Below are 19,187 nucleotides of genomic sequence, written 5' to 3' on the forward strand. Positions count from 1 at the left end.
TCCACCCCACCCCCCGCCTTAATTGGTTCTCCTCCCTTCCAACGGTGTTGAGGCGGGTGGGAACAGCAGGGGGTGAAGGTGCTGTGTTTAAAGAGGTGGAGTTATGCAGATCTAAAACGCGTGGATTGCAGCAGCAGCAAGCCGAAAAGTGCAGGCATGTAAGGGATCTAGAGGTTGACAACATGTCTTCTTAACGGGAGTCCAGGAGCTCATCTCCACAAATGGACTTTTCAGGATCCTTGGGTGGCTCCGTAGTTTGAAACCAATTCTGGTTATCGCTTCTCGGCCTTTTGGCTAAGATCAAGTGTAGTATCTGTTCTTATCAGTTTAATATCTGATACGTCCCCTATCTGGGGACCATATATTAAATGGATTTTTAGAACAGGGAGATGGAAAAAGAGCTTGCTCTGTCCACTCCACGCATTGACCTGGTATTGCAGTATCTCCAGGACCGGTGCACCCCTTCTTTAATGCAGTTTCTAAAATCAGAAAGAATTGAATTCAATGTTTTTTGTTCATTTTGCTTGTTTGTCGGATTTTGGGATGGACTCTTTGGCTTTGCTTTTCTTCTCCTCATTGGATTTTTCATGTTCAAAGTTGCAGAAGCCAGATTACAAGCTCATTTTGGTTCAACTTCAGCAACTGTGCATTGCATTGCCATGTAATGTAATGCAATGCTATCTTTCTAGCTCTCCCTTTTTACTTCCTTTTGGATAAACAGACATATTAGGCAAGCATTTTGGAGCTTTCACCTAAATAACTACAGGTGGTGAGATAAGCTGCACAATATAATTGACCTTTCAGTATATTGTTGCACACACACCATCTATTTAGCAAATGCCCTTGTTATCAACAGCAGCCTTTTAAACTCACCTGAGCTAACAGGTATGTGCGCTGGTTACTCTGCTGCGCTTAAAATTTCTTTTTTCGTTTGCTACAATGCCTTTTCTGAAACGTTGTCTCCCTCTGCTGGAACACTGACTTCTTTCATTTAATGCCTGCAGACTATAAAAGAGAACCCAACCCAAAAAGTTTGGTTGATTAGTCTGTGGCATTCTGTTAAACTGTTGCTTATGGCGGTCTCTGTGAGCTTCTCAGCGACATTCAGCCAGCCAGGTATCCTGCCTGCAGTAGATGGAATGTGGCAATGGAACGCTGGCTGCGCGTGTCATAATAGGCTCTGAGCCTTTATATACCTGTGCACAGCAGCAGCCACCTTCAGTCTGCTGCTGGACAGCCAGCAGCAGCAGCAGCAGGAGAGGTATGTAATCAGCAGCCCTCCTGCTAAGGGTAGACAGCTGCTCGTTCCACCCCACCCCCCGCCTTAATTGGTTCTCCTCCCTTCCAACGGTGTTGAGGCGGGTGGGAACAGCAGGGGGTGAAGGTGCTGTGTTTAAAGAGGTGGAGTTATGCAGATCTAAAACGCGTGGATTGCAGCAGCAGCAAGCCAAAAAGTGCAGGCATGTAAGGGATCTAGAGGTTGACAACATGTCTTCTTAACGGGAGTCCAGGAGCTCATCTCCACAAATGGACTTTTCAGGATCCTTGGGTGGCTCCGTAGTTTGAAACCAATTCTGGTTATCGCTTCTCGGCCTTTTGGCTAAGATCAAGTGTAGTATCTGTTCTTATCAGTTTAATATCTGATACGTCCCCTATCTGGGGACCATATATTAAATGGATTTTTAGAACAGGGAGATGGAAAAAGAGCTTGCTCTGTCCACTCCACGCATTGACCTGGTATTGCAGTATCTCCAGGACCGGTGCACCCCTTCTTTAATGCAGTTTCTAAAATCAGAAAGAATTGAATTCAATGTTTTTTGTTCATTTTGCTTGTTTGTCGGATTTTGGGATGGACTCTTTGGCTTTGCTTTTCTTCTCCTCATTGGATTTTTCATGTTCAAAGTTGCAGAAGCCAGATTACAAGCTCATTTTGGTTCAACTTCAGCAACTGTGCATTGCATTGCCATGTAATGTGATGCAATGCTATCTTTCTAGCTCTCCCTTTTTACTTCCTTTTGGATAAACAGACATATTAGGCAAGCATTTTGGAGCTTTCACCTAAATAACTACAGGTGGTGAGATAAGCTGCACAATATAATTGACCTTTCAGTATATTGTTGCACACACACCATCTATTTAGCAAATGCCCTTGTTATCAACAGCAGCCTTTTAAACTCACCTGAGCTAACAGGTATGTGCGCTGGTTACTCTGCTGCGCTTAAAATTTCTTTTTTGGTTTGCTACAATGCCTTTTCTGAAACGTTGTCTCCCTCTGCTGGAACACTGACTTCTTTCATTTAATGCCTGCAGACTATAAAAGAGAACCCAACCCAAAAAGTTTGGTTGATTAGTCTGTGGCATTCTGTTAAATTGTTGCTTATGGCGGTCTCTGTGAGCTTCTCAGCGACATTCAGCCAGCCAGGTATCCTGCCTGCAGTAGATGGAATGTGGCAATGGAACGCTGGCTGCGCGTGTCATAATAGGCTCTGAGCCTTTATATACCTGTGCACAGCAGCAGCCACCTTCAGTCTGCTGCTGGACAGCCAGCAGCAGCAGCAGCAGGAGAGGTATGTAATCAGCAGCCCTCCTGCTAAGGGTAGACAGCTGCTCGTTCCACCCCACCCCCCGCCTTAATTGGTTCTCCTCCCTTCCAACGGTGTTGAGGCGGGTGGGAACAGCAGGGGGTGAAGGTGCTGTGTTTAAAGAGGTGGAGTTATGCAGATCTAAAACGCGTGGATTGCAGCAGCAGCAAGCCGAAAAGTGCAGGCATGTAAGGGATCTAGAGGTTGACAACATGTCTTCTTAACGGGAGTCCAGGAGCTCATCTCCACAAATGGACTTTTCAGGATCCTTGGGTGGCTCCGTAGTTTGAAACCAATTCTGGTTATCGCTTCTCGGCCTTTTGGCTAAGATCAAGTGTAGTATCTGTTCTTATCAGTTTAATATCTGATACGTCCCCTATCTGGGGACCATATATTAAATGGATTTTTAGAACAGGGAGATGGAAAAAGAGCTTGCTCTGTCCACTCCACGCATTGACCTGGTATTGCAGTATCTCCAGGACCGGTGCACCCCTTCTTTAATGCAGTTTCTAAAATCAGAAAGAATTGAATTCAATGTTTTTTGTTCATTTTGCTTGTTTGTCGGATTTTGGGATGGACTCTTTGGCTTTGCTTTTCTTCTCCTCATTGGATTTTTCATGTTCAAAGTTGCAGAAGCCAGATTACAAGCTCATTTTGGTTCAACTTCAGCAACTGTGCATTGCATTGCCATGTAATGTAATGCAATGCTATCTTTCTAGCTCTCCCTTTTTACTTCCTTTTGGATAAACAGACATATTAGGCAAGCATTTTGGAGCTTTCACCTAAATAACTACAGGTGGTGAGATAAGCTGCACAATATAATTGACCTTTCAGTATATTGTTGCACACACACCATCTATTTAGCAAATGCCCTTGTTATCAACAGCAGCCTTTTAAACTCACCTGAGCTAACAGGTATGTGCGCTGGTTACTCTGCTGCGCTTAAAATTTCTTTTTTCGTTTGCTACAATGCCTTTTCTGAAACGTTGTCTCCCTCTGCTGGAACACTGACTTCTTTCATTTAATGCCTGCAGACTATAAAAGAGAACCCAACCCAAAAAGTTTGGTTGATTAGTCTGTGGCATTCTGTTAAACTGTTGCTTATGGCGGTCTCTGTGAGCTTCTCAGCGACATTCAGCCAGCCAGGTATCCTGCCTGCAGTAGATGGAATGTGGCAATGGAACGCTGGCTGCGCGTGTCATAATAGGCTCTGAGCCTTTATATACCTGTGCACAGCAGCAGCCACCTTCAGTCTGCTGCTGGACAGCCAGCAGCAGCAGCAGCAGGAGAGGTATGTAATCAGCAGCCCTCCTGCTAAGGGTAGACAGCTGCTCGTTCCACCCCACCCCCCGCCTTAATTGGTTCTCCTCCCTTCCAACGGTGTTGAGGCGGGTGGGAACAGCAGGGGGTGAAGGTGCTGTGTTTAAAGAGGTGGAGTTATGCAGATCTAAAACGCGTGGATTGCAGCAGCAGCAAGCCGAAAAGTGCAGGCATGTAAGGGATCTAGAGGTTGACAACATGTCTTCTTAACGGGAGTCCAGGAGCTCATCTCCACAAATGGACTTTTCAGGATCCTTGGGTGGCTCCGTAGTTTGAAACCAATTCTGGTTATCGCTTCTCGACCTTTTGGCTAAGATCAAGTGTAGTATCTGTTCTTATCAGTTTAATATCTGATACGTCCCCTATCTGGGGACCATATATTAAATGGATTTTTAGAACAGGGAGATGGAAAAAGAGCTTGCTCTGTCCACTCCACGCATTGACCTGGTATTGCAGTATCTCCAGGACCGGTGCACCCCTTCTTTAATGCAGTTTCTAAAATCAGAAAGAATTGAATTCAATGTTTTTTGTTCATTTTGCTTGTTTGTCGGATTTTGGGATGGACTCTTTGGCTTTGCTTTTCTTCTCCTCATTGGATTTTTCATGTTCAAAGTTGCAGAAGCCAGATTACAAGCTCATTTTGGTTCAACTTCAGCAACTGTGCATTGCATTGCCATGTAATGTAATGCAATGCTATCTTTCTAGCTCTCCCTTTTTACTTCCTTTTGGATAAACAGACATATTAGGCAAGCATTTTGGAGCTTTCACCTAAATAACTACAGGTGGTGAGATAAGCTGCACAATATAATTGACCTTTCAGTATATTGTTGCACACACACCATCTATTTAGCAAATGCCCTTGTTATCAACAGCAGCCTTTTAAACTCACCTGAGCTAACAGGTATGTGCGCTGGTTACTCTGCTGCGCTTAAAATTTCTTTTTTGGTTTGCTACAATGCCTTTTCTGAAACGTTGTCTCCCTCTGCTGGAACACTGACTTCTTTCATTTAATGCCTGCAGACTATAAAAGAGAACCCAACCCAAAAAGTTTGGTTGATTAGTCTGTGGCATTCTGTTAAACTGTTGCTTATGGCGGTCTCTGTGAGCTGCTCAGCGACATTCAGCCAGCCAGGTATCCTGCCTGCAGTAGATGGAATGTGGCAATGGAACGCTGGCTGCGCGTGTCATAATAGGCTCTGAGCCTTTATATACCTGTGCACAGCAGCAGCCACCTTCAGTCTGCTGCTGGACAGCCAGCAGCAGCAGCAGCAGGAGAGGTATGTAATCAGCAGCCCTCCTGCTAAGGGTAGACAGCTGCTCGTTCCACCCCACCCCCCGCCTTAATTGGTTCTCCTCCCTTCCAACGGTGTTGAGGCGGGTGGGAACAGCAGGGGGTGAAGGTGCTGTGTTTAAAGAGGTGGAGTTATGCAGATCTAAAACGCGTGGATTGCAGCAGCAGCAAGCCGAAAAGTGCAGGCATGTAAGGGATCTAGAGGTTGACAACATGTCTTCTTAACGGGAGTCCAGGAGCTCATCTCCACAAATGGACTTTTCAGGATCCTTGGGTGGCTCCGTAGTTTGAAACCAATTCTGGTTATCGCTTCTCGGGCTTTTGGCAAGATCAGTGGTGGTTTTCTGCTGCTGGTGTTGTTTGGAGGGCAGTTGTGACTGGGGTTCCCCCTTGTGGGGCCCTAGTGTGCGATTGAGCGGCGATTGTGTTTATCTGCTGTAAAAATGGTGGAGAAAACACGTGGATTAGAGGACTCGGTCCGTCTGAAGGTGGCTGCAGGTCATGAAGGAGAAATCGGTTTGGACCAAGTTTGCGTTGATGTCTTGAAGAACATTAATGGCTTGAAGGTAACGGATGTATTGGCACTGCAGGATTTTCAGAAACAAGGAATTTATGATATCACTTTTGTTTCTTTGAGTATTTGCCAGAGAGTCTACATGGAGTTGGTACGAATGAAGGAAGAAAAGGAATTGAAATGCCTAGAGTTTATTGCACTGGAACCTCTGTTCCAGCAGACATATAAGTATGTGGTTGTGCACATGTATAACCCTAAAGTTCCGGATGAGACTGTTTCCAATTTTTTAGCTCGGTATTGCAGTGAGGTTAAATTTTTGGGAAGAATGAAGAACAAATACAATTATCTAAATGGCAAGAGGAGATATGTTGTAAAACTGAGACCGGATGATAGAGCTATTGGGGGTGCCAAGAGCATTCCTGCACAGTTTTCTATCGGAGGAGAAAGGGGATTTTGTTTTTATAATGGACAGATGGAATATTGTAGGAAGTGTCATGAGTTTGGACATGTTCAGAAAGATTGTCCAGTGCAAGGTGATGTTTGTAGAGGTTGTGGGAAATCTGGGCATGTTGCAAGTGGTTGCCCAATGAATAAGGTGTGTGATTTGTGTGGACATGCAGATCACCTTGCAAGGAAATGTAGATTGTGGGCTCAGATTCCTAGGTCACAGGTGGACGCTGAAGAGAGGCAGAAGAAGACTCGGCAGGAAAGTGGGGAGGAGGGCGAAGGCTCAGACTCAGAGGGGGAAAGCCAAAAACAAGATGGTGGTAGGGGAAGAGACCATGCGGTGCCCAAGATGGAGGAAAAGGGGCGGAGCCAGAAGAAAGTTGGTTTGAGGGAGGGGCTGGAAGTAATAAACAAAGTAGCTGATGTGCATGGCCCGGGTGATGGGATGGATTTGTCTAATATGGCGGAGTCAGTGAATCCTGTTTTGGGAAGAGATGGGGGTGAGGAAATGGAGGTTTTGGAGGAGGAGGATTCTGATTCGGATGGAACTATAACCCCTCAGCAGCGTGATAGGGTTAACAGTGATTGGAGTGAAAATGAGGAGGAAGATGATGGCAAGGAGGAGAGTTATGCCTCCGTGATTAAAAGAAGTAAGGTGGAGGGGTGTTGGTCTGGGGGGCAGGAAGATCCAGTCTCCCTAAGACCAGGTTATTCTAACAGGGACTCGAGTTCTGAGTCGCCTGATATACGTAGAAAAGTGGGTGGCAGGAGTGGGTTTTCTCCTGGTTCATGATGGATCGGGTATGGTGGAGATTTTTTCCTGTTGTTATGATGGCGTTGTGTGTTGCTTCTCTGAATGTACGAGGGATTGGTTCTGCTTGTAGGAGAGCAGGGATACTGGAGTACATTGAGAGTGTGAATGCAGATATTGTCTGTCTGCAGGAATGTGTAATTAAATCTGCCCCGCATGAGAGTGAGTGGAATAAGGGGCAATCTTTTTGGTCCCCATGCTCAGAAAACAGGAATGAAGGGGTGGGCATTTTACTGTGTAATTCCAGTCTAAAGGTTTTAGAGTTTAAAGTAATCATACCTGGGAGATGTCTGTTTTTATTAGTGGATTTTTTAGGTCAGCGGGTACGGGTTTTTAATGTTTATGCCCCTGCTGATAAACAAGCAAGAGTTGGGTTTTTGGAGTCTCTAAAGTTGTTTTTACCAGGCAGAGACTTCACTATAGTGGCTGGAGATTTTAATTGTGTCAGATCCGCAAAAGATCGTAAGAGCTCTACGGAAGGTAGGACTGATGTTACGTCTAATATTTTAAATCAGATTGTGCAGGATTTACGCTACACGGATGCTGGTCTGATGGTTGGGCCAAGTGATAAGTTCACATACATATCAGATAGTGGACGTAGTGTTTCCCGAATTGACTATGTTTTTATGTCTGAAGGGATTAAGGTGGCCAAGTGCAACCACGTGATGACGACTTTTTCTGACCACAAGATGATAGTGGTAGATCTGTGTATAGCTGAGTCCCTGGCTTTTGGAAAGGGACTCTGGAAGCTGAACGTAAGCCTGCTGGAAGAGGAGAGTGTTAAGGTTGGTTTTAATAAAGTGTTTTTGTCTTGTGTGTCTGAACAGCACCTTTTTAAAGATTTGCTAGAGTGGTGGGACTGGGCTAAGGAGAAATTTGCATGTTATTTTAAAGGGGTGTGTTTTAGGAGAGCGAAAGCCAAAAGGGATCATGATGCTGCTGTTATTTCAAAATTGGAAGTACTCCATAAGTTTAAGAGAGCGGGGATGGAGGTGGATAAAGAGATTGCAGATTTGAAGGACGAACTGAAGAAGATACTTATTGAAAAAGGGAAGACTATTATGTTTAAGGCAAAAATAAAGCACATGGAGGAAAATGAGCAATGTTCGAGATACTTTTTTAAAAAATGTTTTAAACCTAAAGGGGTTTTTAAGTCTGTTTTTTCTCCTGCAGGGGAGGTATCTGGGGATGAGATGATTGGCAGTATTCTTTCCTTTTATGAAACACTCTTCTCTAACGATAGTAGAGCCAGTGATGCGGAAATTAATGATTATTGCAAAGTATTAACTAATAATATTCCTGAGGAGAAAATTGGGTTTTTAAGTGAGAAGGTTGGGAAAGATGAAATTAGACGGGCAGTGGATGGCTTGGCGAAAGGCAAGATGCCAGGCTGTGATGGTCTTCCTGCTGAATTTTATGTTAGATTTTGGGATATTATAGGTGTGGAGTTTTCCCGGGTGGTGCAATATGGTTTTACTCATGGGATTTTATCGGTTTCTATGCGTAGGGGGATTGTTACGCTGATTCATAAGAAAGGGGACATGAGGGATATTAAAAATTGGAGGCCCATAACATTGTTAAACAGTGATTACAAAATTATTTCTAAAATTGTGGCTGGTAGACTGGCAGATGTGATAGGTGATATGGTGGGGGAGTATCAGGCATGTGCAGTGCCTGGTAGGAAAATTTCAGATAATTTGCTGCTTCTAAGAGACTTAATTTATCAGGCTAATTTGAATAAGAATGCTCTTTTGTTACAGTCGGTGGACCTGGAGAAAGCCTTTGATAAAATATCACATAGATTTTTGTTCTCTGCTTTAAGTCACCTTGGTGTTCCGGATAAATTATTGATGGTCATTAAGAGTTTTTATTGTGGGGTCAGTAGCCAGATTTTAGTTAATGGGCATGTGAGTTCCAGTTTTAATATTTTATCGGGAGTTAGGCAGGGTTGTCCCCTGTCACCAATTCTTTTTATCTGTGTGGTGGAGGCCCTTTTAAAAAGTGTGCAAGTTGACAAGTGTGTGGCTGGTGTTTTTATTCCTGGGGGATCCGGGGGTCCAGTCAAGTCTTTAAGTTATATGGATGATATTGTTTTTACTTGTGGTTCACAGGCGGATCTCAATAGAGTGAATTTGCACGTAAGGATTTTTTGTTGTGTGGCTGGTATGGCGGTGAATTGGGGAAAGTGCCAGCTTTGTAACTTTGGGAGGCAGGTTGAGGTTAACGTGGCAGGAGTGGAGAGTAGGGAGGAAATTGAGGTTCTTGGTGTCATCTTTGAGAAGGAACTGAAAGGGAAAAGCAGCCTGAAGATTCTAGAAGACAAAATGGATCAGAAGTTGAACTTTTGGAAACTAAGGAACCTGTCGCTGAGAGGGAAAGTGCTGGTAATCAAGTCTGTGATTCTCCCGCTTCTGCTGTACACTGCTTTGATTTTCCCACCTGCTGTGCTTTGGACAAAGAGAGTGACAAGGAAACTGTTTGTGTTTTTTTGGGGATCCAAAATGGAGAAACTAAGAAGAGGAATGGTTATGTGTTCTGTGGAAAATGGGGGTTGTGATTTTCCTAACATTGACTTATTTTTAAGAATGCATTATTCTTTGAACATTTATAAATTATCCCAGTGCAATAACAGGACTGCGGACATGTGCAAATATTTAGCAGGACGGCTTTTCCAGAAATGGAGCTGGTGTGAGAAGGATTTAAGAAAACCAGTTTCGTTTGTGATACCGTTTTTTTATGTGGTGCTTAGGTCCTTCTATGATCAAAATGGGATAAGCTCCATGGTTAGACCGGACAAAAAACTGATTGTCTCAGGTATTAAGAAGAAGGAGATGTTATGTGATGTGCCGTTTTGTAATAATGCACAGTCTGGACAGGTGTGGAAGCTTTTTTTCATGCGTGGAATCAGCAACAGACAGAAGGATGTAACCTGGATGGCGTTGCATGGATGCTTGCCAACAAGGGCTTTTTTGAATGACCGGGGGATAAAGGTTCAAGAACTATGTCCTAGGGAAGGTTGCAATAAGGTGGAAACAATACAGCATATTTTTTGGGACTGTTTTTTTGCTAAAAAAGTTTTTACCTTGTTGTCACGTATGTTTGTTGCTTTAGTTGGTTTTCATTGTTTCGATTTTGAAAGGATTTTAATAGGTCAAGATTTTAAGTACTCGCAAAGGAAGCGGGCAAGCTGGATTATTTTTGTCATATATAAAGAGGTTTTATGGGACGTTCGGAATTTGGTGATTTTTAAAAAGATTGTTTTTTCCCCCATGGAATGCAGAAAGATTTTTCTTGCTAGACTGTTTTATGCCTATTTATTGGATAAAAAGAAGTATGGTGAGACAGCAGCAGAAGCACTCTGGAACTTTTCACATTGGACTTCTTACAGTAAGTAACAGTTAATTGCAGGGTTGTGTTTTTTGGGATTTTGTTTTTGTTTTTCCGAATGATGATTTGAGAACCCATTATGTGAATATGCGCTATGATGCATAAATTAATGTGGGTCTTAATCTGAGGAAAAAAAAAAAATCTGTTCTTATCAGTTTAATATCTGATACGTCCCCTATCTGGGGACCATATATTAAATGGATTTTTAGAACAGGGAGATGGAAAAAGAGCTTGCTCTGTCCACTCCACGCATTGACCTGGTATTGCAGTATCTCCAGGACCGGTGCACCCCTTCTTTAATGCAGTTTCTAAAATCAGAAAGAATTGAATTCAATGTTTTTTGTTCATTTTGCTTGTTTGTCGGATTTTGGGATGGACTCTTTGGCTTTGCTTTTCTTCTCCTCATTGGATTTTTCATGTTCAAAGTTGCAGAAGCCAGATTACAAGCTCATTTTGGTTCAACTTCAGCAACTGTGCATTGCATTGCCATGTAATGTAATGCAATGCTATCTTTCTAGCTCTCCCTTTTTACTTCCTTTTGGATAAACAGACATATTAGGCAAGCATTTTGGAGCTTTCACCTAAATAACTACAGGTGGTGAGATAAGCTGCACAATATAATTGACCTTTCAGTATATTGTTGCACACACACCATCTATTTAGCAAATGCCCTTGTTATCAACAGCAGCCTTTTAAACTCACCTGAGCTAACAGGTATGTGCGCTGGTTACTCTGCTGCGCTTAAAATTTCTTTTTTGGTTTGCTACAATGCCTTTTCTGAAACGTTGTCTCCCTCTGCTGGAACACTGACTTCTTTCATTTAATGCCTGCAGACTATAAAAGAGAACCCAACCCAAAAAGTTTGGTTGATTAGTCTGTGGCATTCTGTTAAACTGTTGCTTATGGCGGTCTCTGTGAGCTTCTCAGCGACATTCAGCCAGCCAGGTATCCTGCCTGCAGTAGATGGAATGTGGCAATGGAACGCTGGCTGCGCGTGTCATAATAGGCTCTGAGCCTTTATATACCTGTGCACAGCAGCAGCCACCTTCAGTCTGCTGCTGGACAGCCAGCAGCAGCAGCAGCAGGAGAGGTATGTAATCAGCAGCCCTCCTGCTAAGGGTAGACAGCTGCTCGTTCCACCCCACCCCCCGCCTTAATTGGTTCTCCTCCCTTCCAACGGTGTTGAGGCGGGTGGGAACAGCAGGGGGTGAAGGTGCTGTGTTTAAAGAGGTGGAGTTATGCAGATCTAAAACGCGTGGATTGCAGCAGCAGCAAGCCGAAAAGTGCAGGCATGTAAGGGATCTAGAGGTTGACAACATGTCTTCTTAACGGGAGTCCAGGAGCTCATCTCCACAAATGGACTTTTCAGGATCCTTGGGTGGCTCCGTAGTTTGAAACCAATTCTGGTTATCGCTTCTCGGGCTTTTGGCAAGATCAGTGGTGGTTTTCTGCTGCTGGTGTTGTTTGGAGGGCAGTTGTGACTGGGGTTCCCCCTTGTGGGGCCCTAGTGTGCGATTGAGCGGCGATTGTGTTTATCTGCTGTAAAAATGGTGGAGAAAACACGTGGATTAGAGGACTCGGTCCGTCTGAAGGTGGCTGCAGGTCATGAAGGAGAAATCGGTTTGGACCAAGTTTGCGTTGATGTCTTGAAGAACATTAATGGCTTGAAGGTAACGGATGTATTGGCACTGCAGGATTTTCAGAAACAAGGAATTTATGATATCACTTTTGTTTCTTTGAGTATTTGCCAGAGAGTCTACATGGAGTTGGTACGAATGAAGGAAGAAAAGGAATTGAAATGCCTAGAGTTTATTGCACTGGAACCTCTGTTCCAGCAGACATATAAGTATGTGGTTGTGCACATGTATAACCCTAAAGTTCCGGATGAGACTGTTTCCAATTTTTTAGCTCGGTATTGCAGTGAGGTTAAATTTTTGGGAAGAATGAAGAACAAATACAATTATCTAAATGGCAAGAGGAGATATGTTGTAAAACTGAGACCGGATGATAGAGCTATTGGGGGTGCCAAGAGCATTCCTGCACAGTTTTCTATCGGAGGAGAAAGGGGATTTTGTTTTTATAATGGACAGATGGAATATTGTAGGAAGTGTCATGAGTTTGGACATGTTCAGAAAGATTGTCCAGTGCAAGGTGATGTTTGTAGAGGTTGTGGGAAATCTGGGCATGTTGCAAGTGGTTGCCCAATGAATAAGGTGTGTGATTTGTGTGGACATGCAGATCACCTTGCAAGGAAATGTAGATTGTGGGCTCAGATTCCTAGGTCACAGGTGGACGCTGAAGAGAGGCAGAAGAAGACTCGGCAGGAAAGTGGGGAGGAGGGCGAAGGCTCAGACTCAGAGGGGGAAAGCCAAAAACAAGATGGTGGTAGGGGAAGAGACCATGCGGTGCCCAAGATGGAGGAAAAGGGGCGGAGCCAGAAGAAAGTTGGTTTGAGGGAGGGGCTGGAAGTAATAAACAAAGTAGCTGATGTGCATGGCCCGGGTGATGGGATGGATTTGTCTAATATGGCGGAGTCAGTGAATCCTGTTTTGGGAAGAGATGGGGGTGAGGAAATGGAGGTTTTGGAGGAGGAGGATTCTGATTCGGATGGAACTATAACCCCTCAGCAGCGTGATAGGGTTAACAGTGATTGGAGTGAAAATGAGGAGGAAGATGATGGCAAGGAGGAGAGTTATGCCTCCGTGATTAAAAGAAGTAAGGTGGAGGGGTGTTGGTCTGGGGGGCAGGAAGATCCAGTCTCCCTAAGACCAGGTTATTCTAACAGGGACTCGAGTTCTGAGTCGCCTGATATACGTAGAAAAGTGGGTGGCAGGAGTGGGTTTTCTCCTGGTTCATGATGGATCGGGTATGGTGGAGATTTTTTCCTGTTGTTATGATGGCGTTGTGTGTTGCTTCTCTGAATGTACGAGGGATTGGTTCTGCTTGTAGGAGAGCAGGGATACTGGAGTACATTGAGAGTGTGAATGCAGATATTGTCTGTCTGCAGGAATGTGTAATTAAATCTGCCCCGCATGAGAGTGAGTGGAATAAGGGGCAATCTTTTTGGTCCCCATGCTCAGAAAACAGGAATGAAGGGGTGGGCATTTTACTGTGTAATTCCAGTCTAAAGGTTTTAGAGTTTAAAGTAATCATACCTGGGAGATGTCTGTTTTTATTAGTGGATTTTTTAGGTCAGCGGGTACGGGTTTTTAATGTTTATGCCCCTGCTGATAAACAAGCAAGAGTTGGGTTTTTGGAGTCTCTAAAGTTGTTTTTACCAGGCAGAGACTTCACTATAGTGGCTGGAGATTTTAATTGTGTCAGATCCGCAAAAGATCGTAAGAGCTCTACGGAAGGTAGGACTGATGTTACGTCTAATATTTTAAATCAGATTGTGCAGGATTTACGCTACACGGATGCTGGTCTGATGGTTGGGCCAAGTGATAAGTTCACATACATATCAGATAGTGGACGTAGTGTTTCCCGAATTGACTATGTTTTTATGTCTGAAGGGATTAAGGTGGCCAAGTGCAACCACGTGATGACGACTTTTTCTGACCACAAGATGATAGTGGTAGATCTGTGTATAGCTGAGTCCCTGGCTTTTGGAAAGGGACTCTGGAAGCTGAACGTAAGCCTGCTGGAAGAGGAGAGTGTTAAGGTTGGTTTTAATAAAGTGTTTTTGTCTTGTGTGTCTGAACAGCACCTTTTTAAAGATTTGCTAGAGTGGTGGGACTGGGCTAAGGAGAAATTTGCATGTTATTTTAAAGGGGTGTGTTTTAGGAGAGCGAAAGCCAAAAGGGATCATGATGCTGCTGTTATTTCAAAATTGGAAGTACTCCATAAGTTTAAGAGAGCGGGGATGGAGGTGGATAAAGAGATTGCAGATTTGAAGGACGAACTGAAGAAGATACTTATTGAAAAAGGGAAGACTATTATGTTTAAGGCAAAAATAAAGCACATGGAGGAAAATGAGCAATGTTCGAGATACTTTTTTAAAAAATGTTTTAAACCTAAAGGGGTTTTTAAGTCTGTTTTTTCTCCTGCAGGGGAGGTATCTGGGGATGAGATGATTGGCAGTATTCTTTCCTTTTATGAAACACTCTTCTCTAACGATAGTAGAGCCAGTGATGCGGAAATTAATGATTATTGCAAAGTATTAACTAATAATATTCCTGAGGAGAAAATTGGGTTTTTAAGTGAGGAGGTTGGGAAAGATGAAATTAGACGGGCAGTGGATGGCTTGGCGAAAGGCAAGACGCCAGGCTGTGATGGTCTTCCTGCTGAATTTTATGTTAGATTTTGGGATATTATAGGTGTGGAGTTTTCCCGGGTGGTGCAATATGGTTTTACTCATGGGATTTTATCGGTTTCTATGCGTAGGGGGATTGTTACGCTGATTCATAAGAAAGGGGACATGAGGGATATTAAAAATTGGAGGCCCATAACATTGTTAAACAGTGATTACAAAATTATTTCTAAAATTGTGGCTGGTAGACTGGCAGATGTGATAGGTGATATGGTGGGGGAGTATCAGGCATGTGCAGTGCCTGGTAGGAAAATTTCAGATAATTTGCTGCTTCTAAGAGACTTAATTTATCAGGCTAATTTGAATAAGAATGCTCTTTTGTTACAGTCGGTGGACCTGGAGAAAGCCTTTGATAAAATATCACATAGATTTTTGTTCTCTGCTTTAAGTCACCTTGGTGTTCCGGATAAATTATTGATGGTCATTAAGAGTTTTTATTGTGGGGTCAGTAGCCAGATTTTAGTTAATGGGCATGTGAGTTCCAGTTTTAATATTTTATCGGGAGTTAGGCAGGGTTGTCCCCTGTCACCAATTCTTTTTATCTGTGTGGTGGAGGCCCTTTTAAAAAGTGTGCAAGTTGACAAGTGTGTGGCTGGTGTTTTTATTCCTGGGGGATCCGGGGGTCCAGTCAAGTCTTTAAGTTATATGGATGATATTGTTTTTACTTGTGCTTCACAGGCGGATCTCAATAGAGTGAATTTGCACGTAAGGATTTTTTGTTGTGTGGCTGGTATGGCGGTGAATTGGGGAAAGTGCCAGCTTTGTAACTTTGGGAGGCAGGTTGAGGTTAACGTGGCAGGAGTGGAGAGTAGGGAGGAAATTGAGGTTCTTGGTGTCATCTTTGAGAAGGAACTGAAAGGGAAAAGCAGCCTGAAGATTCTAGAAGACAAAATGGATCAGAAGTTGAACTTTTGGAAACTAAGGAACCTGTCGCTGAGAGGGAAAGTGCTGGTAATCAAGTCTGTGATTCTCCCGCTTCTGCTGTACACTGCTTTGATTTTCCCACCTGCTGTGCTTTGGACAAAGAGAGTGACAAGGAAACTGTTTGTGTTTTTTTGGGGATCCAAAATGGAGAAACTAAGAAGAGGAATGGTTATGTGTTCTGTGGAAAATGGGGGTTGTGATTTTCCTAACATTGACTTATTTTTAAGAATGCATTATTCTTTGAACATTTATAAATTATCCCAGTGCAATAACAGGACTGCGGACATGTGCAAATATTTAGCAGGACGGCTTTTCCAGAAATGGAGCTGGTGTGAGAAGGATTTAAGAAAACCAGTTTCGTTTGTGATACCGTTTTTTTATGTGGTGCTTAGGTCCTTCTATGATCAAAATGGGATAAGCTCCATGGTTAGACCGGACAAAAAACTGATTGTCTCAGGTATTAAGAAGAAGGAGATGTTATGTGATGTGCCGTTTTGTAATAATGCACAGTCTGGACAGGTGTGGAAGCTTTTTTTCATGCGTGGAATCAGCAACAGACAGAAGGATGTAACCTGGATGGCGTTGCATGGATGCTTGCCAACAAGGGCTTTTTTGAATGACCGGGGGATAAAGGTTCAAGAACTATGTCCTAGGGAAGGTTGCAATAAGGTGGAAACAATACAGCATATTTTTTGGGACTGTTTTTTTGCTAAAAAAGTTTTTACCTTGTTGTCACGTATGTTTGTTGCTTTAGTTGGTTTTCATTGTTTCGATTTTGAAAGGATTTTAATAGGTCAAGATTTTAAGTACTCGCAAAGGAAGCGGGCAAGCTGGATTATTTTTGTCATATATAAAGAGGTTTTATGGGACGTTCGGAATTTGGTGATTTTTAAAAAGATTGTTTTTTCCCCCATGGAATGCAGAAAGATTTTTCTTGCTAGACTGTTTTATGCCTATTTATTGGATAAAAAGAAGTATGGTGAGACAGCAGCAGAAGCACTCTGGAACTTTTCACATTGGACTTCTTACAGTAAGTAACAGTTAATTGCAGGGTTGTGTTTTTTGGGATTTTGTTTTTGTTGTTCCGAATGATGATTTGAGAACCCGTTATGTGAATATGCGCTATGATGCATAAATTAATGTGGGTCTTAATCTGAGGAAAAAAAAAAAATCTGTTCTTATCAGTTTAACCCCTTAAGCCCCGCGGGTGGTTTGCACGTTAATGACCGGGCCAATTTTTACAATTCTGACCACTGTCACTTTATGAGGTAATTACTCTCGAACGCTTCAACGGATCCCCCTGATTCTGAGATTATTTTTTCGTGACATATTGTACTTCATGATTGTGGAAAAATTTCTTCGATATCACTTGCGTTTATTTGTGAAAAAAACGGAAATTTGGCGAAAATTTTGAAAATTTTGCAATTTTCAAAATTTGAATTTTTAAGCCCTGAAATCAGAGCGATATGTCACACAAAAGAGTTAATAAATAACATTTCCCACATGTCTACTTTACATCAGCACAATTTTGGAACCAAAATTTTTTTTTGTTAGGGAGCTATAAGGGTTAAAAGTTGACCAGCGATTTCTCATTTTTCCAACAAAATTTACAAAACCATTTTTTTAGGGACCACATCACATTTGAAGTCACTTTGAGAGGTCTTTATGACAGAAAATACCCAAAAGTGACACCATTCTAAAAACTGCACCCCTCAAGGTGCTCAAAACCACATTCAAGAACTTTATTAACCCTTCAGGTGCTTCACAGGAATTTTTTGAATGTGGAAGAAAAAAATGAACATTTAACTTTTTTCACAAAAATGTTAATTTAGACCCAATTTTTTTTATTTTCACAGGGGTAACAAGAAAAAATGGACCCCAAAATTTGTTGTGCAATTTCCCCTGGGCACGCAGATACCCAATATTTGGGGAAAAAATACTGTTTGGGCGCACGGCAGGGCTCGGAAGGGAAGGAGCGCTATTTGACTTTTTGATTGTAAAATTTGCTTGAATAATTAGCGGACGCCATGTTGTGTTTGGAGAGCCCATGTGTGCCCAAACTTTGTAGCTCCCCCACAAGTGACCCCATTTTGGAAACTAGACCCCCCAAGGCACCTTTCTAGATGCATAGTGAGCACTTGGAACCCCCAGGTGCTTCACAAATTGATTCGTAACAATGAAAAAGTGAAAAAAAAAACACTTTTTCATTTTTATGAATCAATTTGTGAAGCACCTGAGTGTTCCAAGTGCTCACAATGCATCTAGATAGGTGCCTTGGGGGGTCTAGTTTCCAAAATGGGGTCACTTGTGGGGGAGCTCCAATGTTTGGGCACACAGCGGCTCTCCAAACGCAACATGGTGTCGCTAACAATTTGAGCCGATTTTCCGTTAAATTTGTTAGAGGACACCATGTTGCATTTAGAGAGTCCCTGTGTGCCCAAACATTGGAGCTCCCCGACAAGTGACCCCATTTTGGAAACTAGACCCCCCAAGGCACCTATCTAGATGCATAGTGAGCACTTGGAACCCCCAGGTGCTTCACAAATTGATTCGTAACAATGAAAAAGTGAAAAAAAAAACACTTTTTCATTTGTATGAATCAATTTGTGAAGCACCTGAGGGTTCCAAGTGCTCACTATGCATCTAGATAGGTGCCTTGGGTGGTCTAGTTTCCAAAATGGGGTCACTTGTGGGGGAGCTCCAATATTTGGGCACACAGCGGCTCTCTAAATGCAACATGGTGTCCGCTAACAAATTTAACGCAAAATTGGCTCAAATTGTTAGCGACACCATGTTGCATTTGGAGAGCTGCTGTGTGCCCAAACATTGGAGCTCCCCCACAAGTGACCCCATTTTGGAAACTAGACCCCCCAAGGCACCTATCTAGATGCATAGTGAGCACTTGGAACCCCCAGGTGCTTCACAAATTGATTCGTAACAATGAAAAAGTGAAAAAAAAAACACTTTTTCATTTTTATGAATCAATTTGTGAAGCACCTGGGGGTTCCAACTGCTCACTATGCATCTAGATAGGTGCCTTGGGGGGTCTAGTTTCCAAAATGGGGTCACTTGTGGGAGAGCTCCAATGTTTGGGCACACAGGGACTCTCTAAATGCAACATGGTATCCGCTAACAAATTGAATGGAAAATCGGCTCAAATTGTTAGCGGACACCACATTGCGTTTGGAGAGCTTCTCTGTGCCCAAACTTTGGAGCTCCCCCACAAGTGACCCCATTTTGGAAACTAGACCCCCCAAGGCACCTTTCTAGATGCATAGTGAGCACTTGGAACCCCCAGGTGCTTCACAAATTGATTCGTAATAATGAAAAAGTGAAAAAAAAAAAACACTTTTTCATTTTTACGAATCAATTTGTGAAGCACCTAGGGGTTCCAAGTGCTCACTATGCATCTAGATAGGTGCCTTGGGGGGTCTAGTTTCCAAAATGGGGTCACTTGTGGGGGAGCTCCAATGTTTGGGCACACAGCGGCTCTCCAAACGCAACATGGTGTCGCTAACAATTTGAGCCGATTTTCCGTTAAATTTGTTAGAGGACACCATGTTGCATTTAGAGAGTCCCTGTTTGCCCAAACATTGGAGCTC

General features: G+C 43.0%; 5 non-coding genes across 5 annotated transcripts; all 5 read left to right on the plus strand.

The window, feature by feature from the left end:
- Window positions 1-274: 274 nt before the first annotated feature.
- LOC141250400 (U2 spliceosomal RNA) lies at window positions 275-465 on the plus strand. The gene has a single exon (XR_012312655.1). It is a non-coding gene; the product is annotated as a U2 spliceosomal RNA (small nuclear RNA).
- A 1,115-nt stretch (window positions 466-1,580) lies between these two features.
- LOC141250401 (U2 spliceosomal RNA) lies at window positions 1,581-1,771 on the plus strand. The gene has a single exon (XR_012312656.1). It is a non-coding gene; the product is annotated as a U2 spliceosomal RNA (small nuclear RNA).
- Window positions 1,772-2,886: 1,115 nt separating this feature from the next.
- LOC141250402 (U2 spliceosomal RNA) lies at window positions 2,887-3,077 on the plus strand. The gene has a single exon (XR_012312657.1). It is a non-coding gene; the product is annotated as a U2 spliceosomal RNA (small nuclear RNA).
- Window positions 3,078-4,192: 1,115 nt separating this feature from the next.
- On the plus strand, window positions 4,193-4,383 carry LOC141250403 (U2 spliceosomal RNA). Its single transcript, XR_012312658.1, has one exon. It is a non-coding gene; the product is annotated as a U2 spliceosomal RNA (small nuclear RNA).
- Window positions 4,384-10,457: 6,074 nt separating this feature from the next.
- LOC141250396 (U2 spliceosomal RNA) lies at window positions 10,458-10,646 on the plus strand. The gene has a single exon (XR_012312652.1). It is a non-coding gene; the product is annotated as a U2 spliceosomal RNA (small nuclear RNA).
- Window positions 10,647-19,187: the final 8,541 nt, after the last annotated feature.

Source organism: Phyllobates terribilis, unplaced genomic scaffold (genome assembly GCF_046119375.1).
Source record: "Phyllobates terribilis strain yellow unplaced genomic scaffold, ASM4611937v1 Scaffold_5611__1_contigs__length_50480, whole genome shotgun sequence".
Taxonomy (NCBI): Eukaryota; Metazoa; Chordata; class Amphibia; order Anura; family Dendrobatidae; genus Phyllobates; species Phyllobates terribilis.